Here is a 12,490-nt window from a genome sequence, read left to right as displayed (position 1 = left end):
CATCGAGTTTGTTTAATCGCAAAATTAAACGCTATCTAAATACATGAATAGTGTTAAATGCGCAGGAAAAGGTACTTATTTGCAAAATTTTCATTTACTGGCCTCAAAGCTGGGCCAGCAAACGCTAGTCGATTACCGAACCTCTGTCATCTCGTTATCCTTTCAAGTAAAACTTAGTGTCTATTCTTTATGCATAAATTTCGTAGTAATTAATTTTTTTTTATATTATATTTTTTTCTGCAATGTTTTTGGAAACCCTTCCAATTTTGTTTAATTTCTGAAATAATAACGTTTTGAAAGTGCTGGTGTAAAAACCATTGATCTACTTTTCTAATATTTATCTATTTAATAGCTTGTGTTTAATGTATGACATAAGTTGGTATAAAATAAAAATTAGTGAAGAGAAAACGAAAAACAAAAAATATTTCATAAGAAAAAAAACAAAAAATATAAAAAAGAAAAAAAAAATTTAAATATGGTCCTGACCTAATTTATAAAAGCCATTTAATAAAATAAAAATGTATACATGTACTCAAGTAATATGTCCTCATATACATACATATGTCCTCATACCTATTGATATTTATTTATTCAAAATCAAAAATATCCAGATTCTAGACTCTAACATTCATTTATACATCCATTAAGCATGTAAATTTCAACAACAACAAAAACAATAAACTAAAGAACAAAATAATAACCATTTTACTTATTTTCTTTTTGCTTTATACCATATTTTTTACATCCTGATTTACTATTTTCATATACGTATATACTATAATTTTCATATGTGTTCTAGGAAGGACATTTTTTCAATATTATGAACTTTCTGTTGTACATTTTGTATACGTAACAAAAGTGGACATTACAAATACCCTCTTTTTTTTTGCAATATGTATTTTTTTTTTATTTTTATGTTTTGGGTAAGGATATATTGAAAGAATATTGGATAGTTTGACGATTAGAATAAAAACCATAAAAAATGTTTTCTATAGTTATTTATTCATACAAAAGTAAGGAAAGGGTGTTTTATTGGCAGTTGCATTATTTGACGTTTTCCTTTTGAATAAAAAATTTCGAAGTAACCCCAAAAGTTGTAAAAACAATTACACGATTAAATAACTTTTTTTGAAAATCAATTACTCAAAATACTCAGGTTTTGTATCGCAAATAGTTTCTGAGGCAAGGCCAAATATTTTTTACAGTTTTATGGAAAAAACTGGAAATGCATGGCGAAAAATAGTCGAAAAGTACTCGTGAGAATTTGGTCATGCGTTTATTCTATAATATATATATGTATATATATATTTCAGAATTTTGCTTTTGGTTGTAAACCGAACAATTAATATTTTTTTTTGTTCTGAAGAAATCCAAATACCTCCATATCATATTATGCCTAAATGTTTGATTTATAGGTGTAACCTATTACAAGAACATCATACGTGAAGCAATAAAAAATTTCTCTACAAATTAAGAACCCTGTATAATAAAGGTTATTTTTTTTTTGGTATCTACATATTCGGTATATACGTATACCTTCACATTTTTCGCAATTACATAATATTACAATGATTTTGACCGTTTCACAAGGGTTGTCCTATGGGTAAATTTAAATTAATTCATATGGTATATTTTAAATAATCGAAATGAATTAGAAGGGGTCATAACGGTTTTTATATATAATATTAAAAATTATTATTCGGAGTGTAAATTGTTGATTTGGAATTACATGTGCAATTTAATAATATTAAAAAGAACATTATGACGTACCAACATGCACATACAATTTAGTAATATGGTTAAAATTCAATGCAGATATTTGCACACTTATCTGAATTTTGAATATGCAAAAGATGCTTAATGTTTCGGAAAAAAAATTTTCACGATCATACTCAAGAAAATTAAAAATTTTAAATTGATAGTAAAATTTTATGATGATTAATTTGTTAATGACATAAAATTAATAAAAATTAAAAGAAATTGTGATAAATTGTCATTATTTATCGGTATGGTTGAATAAAGATTTATTATAGTACTTTATTTTCTAAAATTAGGTTATAATTTGCTAGCCTGTAATATATATGTATTGTATATGACATACATACGTTTATATTACGCACATCTGCTACTGAATTTTGTTATTGCACTTTAACATTTAATAAAAATAATTTGTAAATTCAATAAATGTTAATTTTTTCAGTAATTTTAATAAAATAGTTTTAAAATTTTTTAAAACTTAAAAAAATATACTTTAAAATATACTTCCCTTATAGTTAGAAATCTTTAGAACGGTGGATTTCGTTACGCGTTCCGAATTATTGAACGGACCTTCGAAATGCACCGAAAAGCAAATCGTGCTTTCATATAATCGACGATAAGTATTGCTAGTACAGGTTAGTGAATACATGACATAATGATAATTTTTGATTTTTACGTTGAATTTTATAGTAGAAAATCAATGATAAGCTGCTAATATTGACGAAGATGATAATGACATAATATATAATGTCCATTTAAAAATAATATATATAATGTCTTATAAACCTAAAAGAGATTAAAATTTGCATCCAAACTTTAGAGAAACTTTACTCTGCTTTCCATATGAAGCTCTTTTAAATAGGCTCGTCTATGGATGATTAAAAGTGTATTGTACGTATAGTATATACGAAGAACTATTTCTCTACAGAAATAACTATGAGCTTGTCTACAGAATAGCTACAGAAAACTAATAAGAGAAAATCAATTTTTTAAAATTATTAAAAGAGATTTTTTAAAATTATTTTTAAAGCACGTTTGTGTAATTTAATCATTATTGTACAATTTAATAAAGCACATTCATAGCTACCTTTATAGACGCGTTAAATTATAAAACAAACAAAAATTACATACACTTTATAACTATGTACATTGATAGTGAATTTTATATTAGAGAAAATTTTATGAATCATGAAATGAAAAACAAACGAGTTTTGTAAAATTACTAAACAAGCGTCGTAATTATAACATTTTTTTTTATTTTAATAATTAATAATATATAAAAAAAGGTAAAAAAAAAACAGCTGGAGATGCGGGGCATCGATCCCCGTACCTCTCACATGCTAAGCGAGCGCTCTACCATCTGAGCTACATCCCCGTTGTATATTTTGTTGGCAATAATCAAATTTAATCGTACGACACACACATATATTACATTATAAAATCCTAAAATTACATTATATTAACACTCATTGTAATTTTACTCATTCTAAAATAAAAATCACTCATTTTGTAACTCTATAATTTTGAGTAGTTTTATTCGTTTATGTAGTTGTAACATCGATTTTTTGTCAACAAAACAAAAACCACGTGGTAAATACTATATTGAAAAAAATAAAAATTTTATGTATACATATGTATGTAAGTACGTACATAACGTATTATGTCATGAGTTGGTTTGGATACAAGTAGAAGAACGCTAATTACGTAGCTATACTTTTGTACATATGACTTTCTATAAAGTATTTATCATTTTATAAATACAATGTAAGTCTGTTACATTCCAGCTTTTTTTAAGGCTTTTATTCAAAGATAATTTGGTTTTAAGATATCATATACATATAACAGTAAAATAAAAATATAACAGAAATGATAAATTGTTTAATATTACAATGGTTCATTTGTATGGATTTATTATCTTAAGGTTGATAAATAATTAAATTTAGAAATTTTGTGAAATATTACACATAAATATACACACATGTTCTGAAACGTGTAGTATAAAATGCTTAAAATTTCTAAGCTTAAGTAAACATAAGTAATTACTATACATATTAAACATACATAATTTATTATTAAAGTATACACATAGCATTTTGTGTTAGAAAATTTTTAAATATAAATTAAAAACTTTTGGCTGGTAAAAACTGAAGTTGAGTACAAAATATTTATATCCCATATGGTCTAGTGGCTAGGATAGCTGGCTTTCACCCAGCAGGCCCGGGTTCGATTCCCGGTATGGGAAAATTTTTTTCATATTTTTTTTTTTTTTAATTTGAAAAATGATACAATTGTGTTATTTATATTGTGCGTATGTGTATGTTTTTTGTAAAGTAAGTTCTTCAATTTGAAAAATAAGTAAGTTTTATAGCTTCTGTTTAAAGTCAAAAATTCAAAATTGCCTTCATTCTTTATATTTTTAATATTGGACACAATTTTCTAACATGTAGTGATACTGTATTTAGAGAGCTATAAAGATAATTATGAAAATAAAATAACCTATGAAGATAAGGAAATGCATTTATGATTCATAATAAATGACTTATAAAGAGAAGTTGGAGACTTGCATTGTTATTGAGTTTTGAATTGGAAGCTTCCTTGGAAATGAAAACCAATAATATTTAACAGAAAAATATCGATAGGTTTACTATTTTTGAAAAATGTGAGGTAAATACAGAAAAAGTGGAATTTTCTAATAAAATTAATTCACTTGAAGTAATTTATTAAGCAGTTTAAAATTTAGGTACTGGTGCGTCGCTTCGTTACCATTATCACCAATATTTTTAACATTGCAAAAAACTTCATTAGAACCCTGAACCTCTTTTAATATTACAGCAGATGAAGAAAAATATTTTGTTTGATTTTCTGTGTGTAACAAAAGAAAAGAAACAAAAGTTTTTAAAGTCAACATACGTTAAAAAAAAGTGTTATTAACTACAGATTCAATTTAGAATACTTTTTCTACATACATGCTTAATTAGTGTGAATTAACTCTTTAATGAATCGCAATATTTGCCAACAGAATGTTTTAATTCTAGTAGATGAGACGTAATTTCTCATGAGAAAACGTATTTATCTTTCCAAATTTAATTTGCTTATTTGAACGAAAATTTTAACTGCATGTAAGTAAAAACTTTTTTTGCACACATTTTGAGTAAAAGAATAATACCGTAACATCTCGCAGTCTTCAATTTTTTAACTAGGTATGTTGTTGAAAGCATAAAATATTTCTCCATATTTTGCCCCAAATCTCGTAAGGACATATCAAAAATTACGGCGTTTATTCAAAATTTTGAGTTCAGTTTTCGAACTTTTATTGAAGTGTGATTCTTGTTAAATTCAGTACTGCGACATTTTGCGATATCGCGGTATTGAATTTTCACCTAATCTTAAAAAATATTTTAATTTAGTTCAGCGACATATTCTAATAGTACACGCGGTTATTTTAAATCATTTACCGCAACATTTCGATTTATACCAATTTTATAACAAGAAATTGAGATTTAAACCACAATAATTTGAACATTATTGCAATTTTATAGAATTACCAAAATAAAATATGTACATATATCATTTTTTTAATGCATATAACAAAGCAATATTCTGACGTTTTTTTTATACTTTAAAAACAATACTAAAAAATGAAATGTTTGCCATAACTTTGACCTCAATTTACTCAAAACTATAAATTTAGAAATGTTGCGGTGTTATGCTCAAGGTATGAATTATTTTTACAAGAAATCATAGATTTCAAAATTATTTTTTTTCTGTCAAAGTGGAAAATGAACACAATTTAAATATATCCCATATGGTCTAGTGGCTAGGATAGCTGGCTTTCACCCAGCAGGCCCGGGTTCGATTCCCGGTATGGGAAGTTTTTTTTAATAAAGTTTTAATTTTTTTTTTAAGTATTATGCTTTGTATAAACATATAGAATTTTAGAAGAATGAAAAATCCAAATTTATGTTACAATAAATAAAATTTTGCAATTGTATTGTCGATAACTTAAAATATAAATAAAACTTCGAAACGAAAATCAAGAACAAAATAAAACTCAGTCACAATCATAACAAAAATAAATATATTTTATTTAAAAATTTTGAAGTAATGCAATTTAAGTGGGTTTCATTAATTAAACAAAACTATTAATTTGATTAATAGTTTTTTACTATAAGTAAAACTTGTACTTATACTGCGGTTGCTGCTTCATGCTTTTAAAATGTACGAGTACATTAATTCAAAATGATAATACAAAAATGACAATTATTGCAAGAAGCGTCCACAATTTTACACACTCTTAATACTTTTTAAAATGAAATCACATTTTTTGCTACCCGGTTTTCTTTTTACCGTAAGTGTACAATAATTTGTTGTTGTTTTTCTGTTCGTTGGTTTGTATTTCGACGGCTCCAAATAGAACTATTCCAACTAAACCTACAATAAAAAATTTTCCCTTCTTCTGTGAATGCTCTATAACCATGCGCATGTACCTACAAATTTTTGTAAACCTAGCGTCAATAGTAATTCCACAAATACAATTTTTGTTGTAAGTTGTTCAAGAGGCTTTCAAATATTCTATTTGCACTTGTAGAAGCTAAGTTTTTGGAACATTATTTTAAAGTGATTTACATTTATAAGATATCGTAAAACTTTTATTATTTGTTGACTTACATTCTTCATATTGCTTGAAAAAATATGAGTTTTAACTAAAAATCTCAAAATATTGTTTTTGTAAAATATTTTCATACAAAATGCATTTGTCCCCCACTTCTTTTCTTACATTTGAAGAAATTGCTCTACATCATATTTATTCATACATACAATAATTAAGCATAATACAAATATTTTACTATAAATGTTGCAAATCGACATAAATCTAATATCGCATACATTTTGTGGAATGCTTTTAATTGTAAGTATACACAATGTTATTTACTTCGCGGTTAAATGTCGACATACAGTGTAAAACTGACATTTTTTAAACGTTTATTCCTTATGTTCGTACTAGTTAAAACCTGTTAAACTTTTGCAGATAAAGTTTCAATTATAAAAATATTTTGAATTTTTTTTCTCAAAACCAACAAAGATTTTTAGAATTTTTCTAAAAACGTCATCTTTATTTTAAAAGCCATCAGTTCATACTATTAGACAATTCGATGTCGAGTATTGTACTAATTAGTATGATGTGTAGTTATAATCATATACAATCATAATACACTATTCGTCATTTGACTTTTAATTGTGATTAGAACCGGTGAGTTCTTATCCCAATTGATGACAAATTTTTCAATGCAAATTAAAACTATATAAATTATGAAGTAACTAAAACGTATGTGAGATATAATTCTGAAATAAAAATTAACAATATTCAGTTTCACTCATTTTTATTTGAATGTATTTTATATAAATACAAATAAGCCAAGCAGTTTTCCTGATAAATGTAATACTTATGATTACGCACACATATTTTGTAGATACTTTTTTATAACCAGGTGTAAATATGTATAGAAACAAACGTATGTATGGAAGTGGAACAAGAAAAAGTAACATAAAGGTCAATAAATTGTTTTCACTCCAAACACAACAGGTAATAAGTATATATTATAGTAAATTATAATAAATAGTGTTTATAACTATGCAGTATTACTATGTAGTGTTGTAATGTATTTTAGGTTTTAGAAAAGCTAAATAATTAAAATGTACTCTGTGAAATGTTGGTATTTCACATTTAAAGTGAAAACTGTTCTCAAAAAATTTAATTGCATATAGGTACATACGTACATATATATGTACAATACGTAAGTATATAATGTGCGCATATATGGCATTAATACATACAATTATATCGTAAATTTATAAATCTTTCTGCATTTTAAAATTTATTTTGAGCTATTTTTAATTGATAATCTTTCAAAAAATTTTTAACCGTGTTCTTAGAACCATAAAACGTTTTAAAAATAAAAGTTAGAGAATTTATTTTACATCTAAGTACAACATACATTATGTATAATGTATTACAAAGTGCAGGGTATTACTCAGTTGGTATAAACCGACTGAATAATACCCCGCACTTTGACAATCTGAGTTTAAAAATTTGTTTTTGAAATATTTAGAAATAACTCTGATTGCTAAATGGCAATAACTTGAACCTGTCAAACCACTCAATAGAAACTTCATGGAAATTTGAATGGGAAATTGAATTAATAACAGAAGATCTTGGGGTGATCTTAATTTAAAATAAATATTATGTATGGATATAGAAATTTATATTCTACGTAATAATAATATAAGAAATTATAAACAAAACGAGAAAAGATAAAATTGAACAGATCCTTTCAACCTGTACGAATGGTTTATAAGCTAATGTTAATATTCTGATAGAATGTTATAACTATTTTACTAAACCTGTTTTAGTAACTACACCTTTTTAAGTAATATTGTACTGTACTTTAGTATTGTATTTCTTAATTGCTTTATATAATATGACAGACGTTGTTAGAATATGTAGTACCACGATCAAAATATCAAACCGCCTTCTAACTTTTTTACGCAAATTTTAATACTTTGTTCGGTCGGTATAGTTTCTAAGACATGTGACAATATTACTTTTGAAGTTTTATGACAACTATTCAAAAACTGACACAAGCACAATAAAATTTCATCGCAATAATAACCCCACAACTTTTATTTAAAATAAATAAAAATATAATATAACATTATATTATATTGTCATATTACTACTTCCATATAACTACTGGAAATTTTAAAAATTTTTTTTTTTAAGGACATTATAACTAACCATTTGTTCCAAAAATTTTTCTGACAAACTTAGATATCAACAGTTATTCTCTTCTCGGGATCATAAAATCTTCTAAGAAAGCATTGAAATATGGATATGGCATGTTATACACTTTTGTAAATAAAAATATATTCTAGTTTTTTTAACGTTTCGTTTCAAGTTGCAATCAATGCAACATCTGCACATATTCATTTTTACATTTCATATTTAAATGTTCATGTTGGTTATTTTCATATAACTGCAATGCACTTTTAAAAACATTTAAAACTAAATAAGTGATGTTATTCAGTTCTGATTGATACTAATTCCAATTGGAAAAAGTGTATATCTTATTTGATAAAGAAAAATATCCTAGAATTTTAATACTATGTAATATTCAGTAGCAACATTTTAAAACGCTTTTTTTAAAAACATCTTCCCGAAACTTCCAATAGTTAAAGTTTTAGTGAAAGAAAATTAACGCGAAAAAATTTTCAATGGTGTTTTACTTGAAATGACAAAAATGTAGATGTCATGTTCTGGCAAAAACCCTTGAAATATATAAACTTTTATTTCTTAATGTTTTGTTCCAGACAGTTTGTACAAAGTAAATGGACAAGAAAGAAATTTCTTGGAATACGGTTTGAAATTTCTGAAATTTCGAAATTAGAATTTATAAAGAGTTAAGATAATTTAAATTCGAAATCGAACAATATTAAAAATATCTTAATTAATTTTTTTTTTTCATTTCCATATTTTTGTATTAAACTGTATTTTCATAAAAGAAAAAATTTCCATCTGTCAACATTGATTACCTTATCATATTTTGGTATTTTAACGAACAATGCTTAGCATCAGTGTTTCCAATTGGATACATTTTTGTTTTAAATTTAGCGTTGACACAAAGATACTCCAATCTGCTAAAATGCCGCAATTGGCTACATTTTTCTAAAATACATATATATTTTTAAAATATATATTTTTCTAAAATATTGATACATTTCTTCCTCAAACACGAAATAAATATCAAAGTGCTGCTAATATTAAATCACTAAATTGCTTTATTTTCAAGAAAAGTTGTATTTTCTGGCTTTACATATTCATATTCTGGCTAAACATATTTCAAATTTTTTTTAGAAGAAAGTAACAAACATACTAATATATTAAATTAGTATACCAACATGCTTGTGTTCAAATATAGAATAAATAATATACAATAATAAACCATAAAACAAATTAATATTAATTATGAATTAATTTTTACAATATAAGACGACTTAGTATTATAATTTTACTTTACGAGGCTGGATACATTCTGTTCTCGAAATTATATACATTTTGTTTTTACTAAGTGGGAACACCGCTTAGCATTATAAAACACGTGGCTGTATATAGTTTGCATCTATATGAGTGAACTAATACTGTTGTAATGGCAATACTGCCTTTAAAGATCAAAAAAATTAAAGTATTTCATTTCTAATAATTTTCCAAGGTCAACTAACACATTACAGATTTGCCTTAAGTCGGTCAATGTCGAAAATGTTTGACAAAATATTTTAGATTTTATTTTACTATTCTAACATTGAAAATTCATTTAAATTCAATATTAATTAGTTCAAGCAAAAACATTTACAATCTTTCTAAAATGTTTATTTTGTTTTTGATTCTTAAAACAGAAATAATTTTAGTTGCAAAACAATACGATTACAAACATTATATATGTGGGCACTCTTGTTTGTAGTTGTGTACAAATCCACTCATTCAAACTCCATTTCACTCATTTTAATACAAAAATTAAAAACTATTTTTCAGCAAAATGTGGTATGATCATCACTAAATTCAGCACGATCAGGCGCTCATCCTAAATGTATGCAAAAAAAAAATATTAATAAAAGGAAGCACTTTTACTTTACATATAAATCAAACTAAAAAAGTTGCATTAAAACTAAATTTTTTTTCTCTGATCTATCTTTTATCTCTGATATTATGTACACACTTATAATTTTAAAATTAAAATAAATTACTCACAAGCGCTTATGCAAAATAAAAAATATTATATTATAAAAGAAAATACTTGATATACCTATAGTATGTTTATGTGTGTTCTGCTGCAGAGCAATTGCATTGCAGTTTTGCTGTTGGAATGAAGTGTTGTTAATATTAATACCGTGAACAAAAACGTAAAAAATATTTTCAATAAGATTTTTGTAAATAATACAAAAGCGTTTTGTATATGGTCCGGGTCTTAAAAAAGGCAAGTTTTGTACTTGGCAGTTTACTTTTGATCCTCCATTTTCTTCAGCTTTTGACCAATCGTTTTAAGAAATTGAAATTAATGTTATGAAACAGAAGAGTTCTAAAAGTAACACAGAAATAAGCTTTGTTTTTCGAACTTCTTCAAAATTTTTACATTCAGATTTGAAAAGCTATAAGAACTATATCAAACTTTTTTAAAAAAATCAAATTCCCAAGTGAGAAGTTCTGAATCGGTTTTTTTTTTTTGATACGTGTCCTACTTTTTCCAAATAAATTTCAGTTACTAATCACCAAAATTAAAACTTAGAAAAAAATAAAATGACTAATCACGTCAAAAAAACTATTCCTTATATAACGGGTCTTTTCTTTGACTATCGAATAACTAAGTGATAATGGTAATTATTATCGTAAAAAGTTCGATATTATAATTACAAACACAAAAGTTTTTGAAACTTTTATACTATAAAAATATCACTATAACATACAGATTCGATACTCAGAATAAGCCCAAATAGTTGTTTTTAAAACTGATACTTTTGGCATCCTTAAATAAATATGTACCAAGTAATTTAGTGGAAATATTTTAATGATACGAACTTTAATAAAGGGATTGATCATAAAGTTTCGTTAATGAAAATTGCGTAAATGTTTGAATTCAATTCTTTCATTAATTTAGCTAGTGTTTGGTTTAAATGTAAACTATAGCCGCGTGCAGATCCTGATCAACAGGTTCCTACGAATAATATGCGGAATATTTTGGCCAAGAATAATCAGTAACAAAGATCTCTCAGTACATGTCCTGATCATAAGGAAAAAGTGGAGCTAGTTAAAAGCGTGTGTAGACCATAAATAACATCCCACAAAAAGCCATTGAGTGCAAGTTAAAAAAAGAGTAGGCAGACTTGAAGAAACTTGGCGCAGAAACTTTTTGAAAAAGAAAGAAGGGCGATCGAAAGGCATGGTCTGAAATGAAGGAACTGGCCAAAACAGAGCCAGATAGCGAAGCTTTGTAGAAGCTGTAGATGTTCGCAGAGAGAGTAAAAAAGGAAAAAAATAGTCCTCATAATTTCTAAATTTTTTAGCTTTAGTTCGCATACAACTATCTATTCATATATTGTGCAAGTTTTGATTTTCTGATCAAAAAATTTGTTCGACAGTCGCAGTATAATTTTGAAAATTCGTACACATATATCAACATATATATAATATAATATATAATATAATTAGTTTCAACAGTATGTGCGATTGTGCAGGTTTATATATGTATATTTATATGTATATATTTATAACATGCTTTTAAAAAGTTTTTTAAATCTAGAAATGCAATGGCAACTTAATAAATCTACAAAATTTTGAACAAATCATGTGTCTATGAATGGAATTAACTATGTATGTGATGAATATATCATAATCTAAAAATCTTGTTAACAAAACGAATTTCTACTTCAATAAGAAATAATATTATCCCTCAATTTTTAATTAGTAATGTTTGACCACTCAATACTGGCGAACCCCTTTCAATTATCTAAAAATTTCCGCATTCGGGCAACTACAAAACTCTAACAAAAGAACAAATAAAACAATACGAATGTCAGAGAAAATTCAGGATTTAAAAATTTTTTTCAATTGTCTTCTCCTAACTCTATAATAACTTTGGAAACCCTTTATAAAATATACAAGAAAAAAGCAAAAAAAAATCAT

The 12,490-nt window shown here is 25.7% G+C and overlaps 3 non-coding genes across 3 annotated transcripts; 2 read left to right on the top strand and 1 right to left on the bottom strand.

Annotated features, from left to right (window-relative positions):
• Window positions 1-3,060: 3,060 nt before the first annotated feature.
• Trnaa-agc (transfer RNA alanine (anticodon AGC)) lies at window positions 3,061-3,133 on the bottom strand. Its single transcript has one exon. It is a non-coding gene; the product is annotated as a tRNA-Ala (tRNA).
• Window positions 3,134-3,928: 795 nt separating this feature from the next.
• On the top strand, window positions 3,929-4,000 carry Trnae-uuc (transfer RNA glutamic acid (anticodon UUC)). The gene has a single exon. It is a non-coding gene; the product is annotated as a tRNA-Glu (tRNA).
• Window positions 4,001-5,557: 1,557 nt separating this feature from the next.
• Window positions 5,558-5,629, top strand: Trnae-uuc (transfer RNA glutamic acid (anticodon UUC)). Its single transcript has one exon. It is a non-coding gene; the product is annotated as a tRNA-Glu (tRNA).
• Window positions 5,630-12,490: the final 6,861 nt, after the last annotated feature.

The sequence above is a fragment of the Condylostylus longicornis genome, unplaced genomic scaffold, assembly GCF_029603195.1.
Source record: "Condylostylus longicornis isolate FDR11 unplaced genomic scaffold, ASM2960319v2 ptg000018l, whole genome shotgun sequence".
Classification (NCBI taxonomy): Eukaryota; Metazoa; Arthropoda; class Insecta; order Diptera; family Dolichopodidae; genus Condylostylus; species Condylostylus longicornis.
Note: the sequence above shows the minus strand (reverse complement) of the source record. Positions and strands in the feature narration are given on the sequence as shown.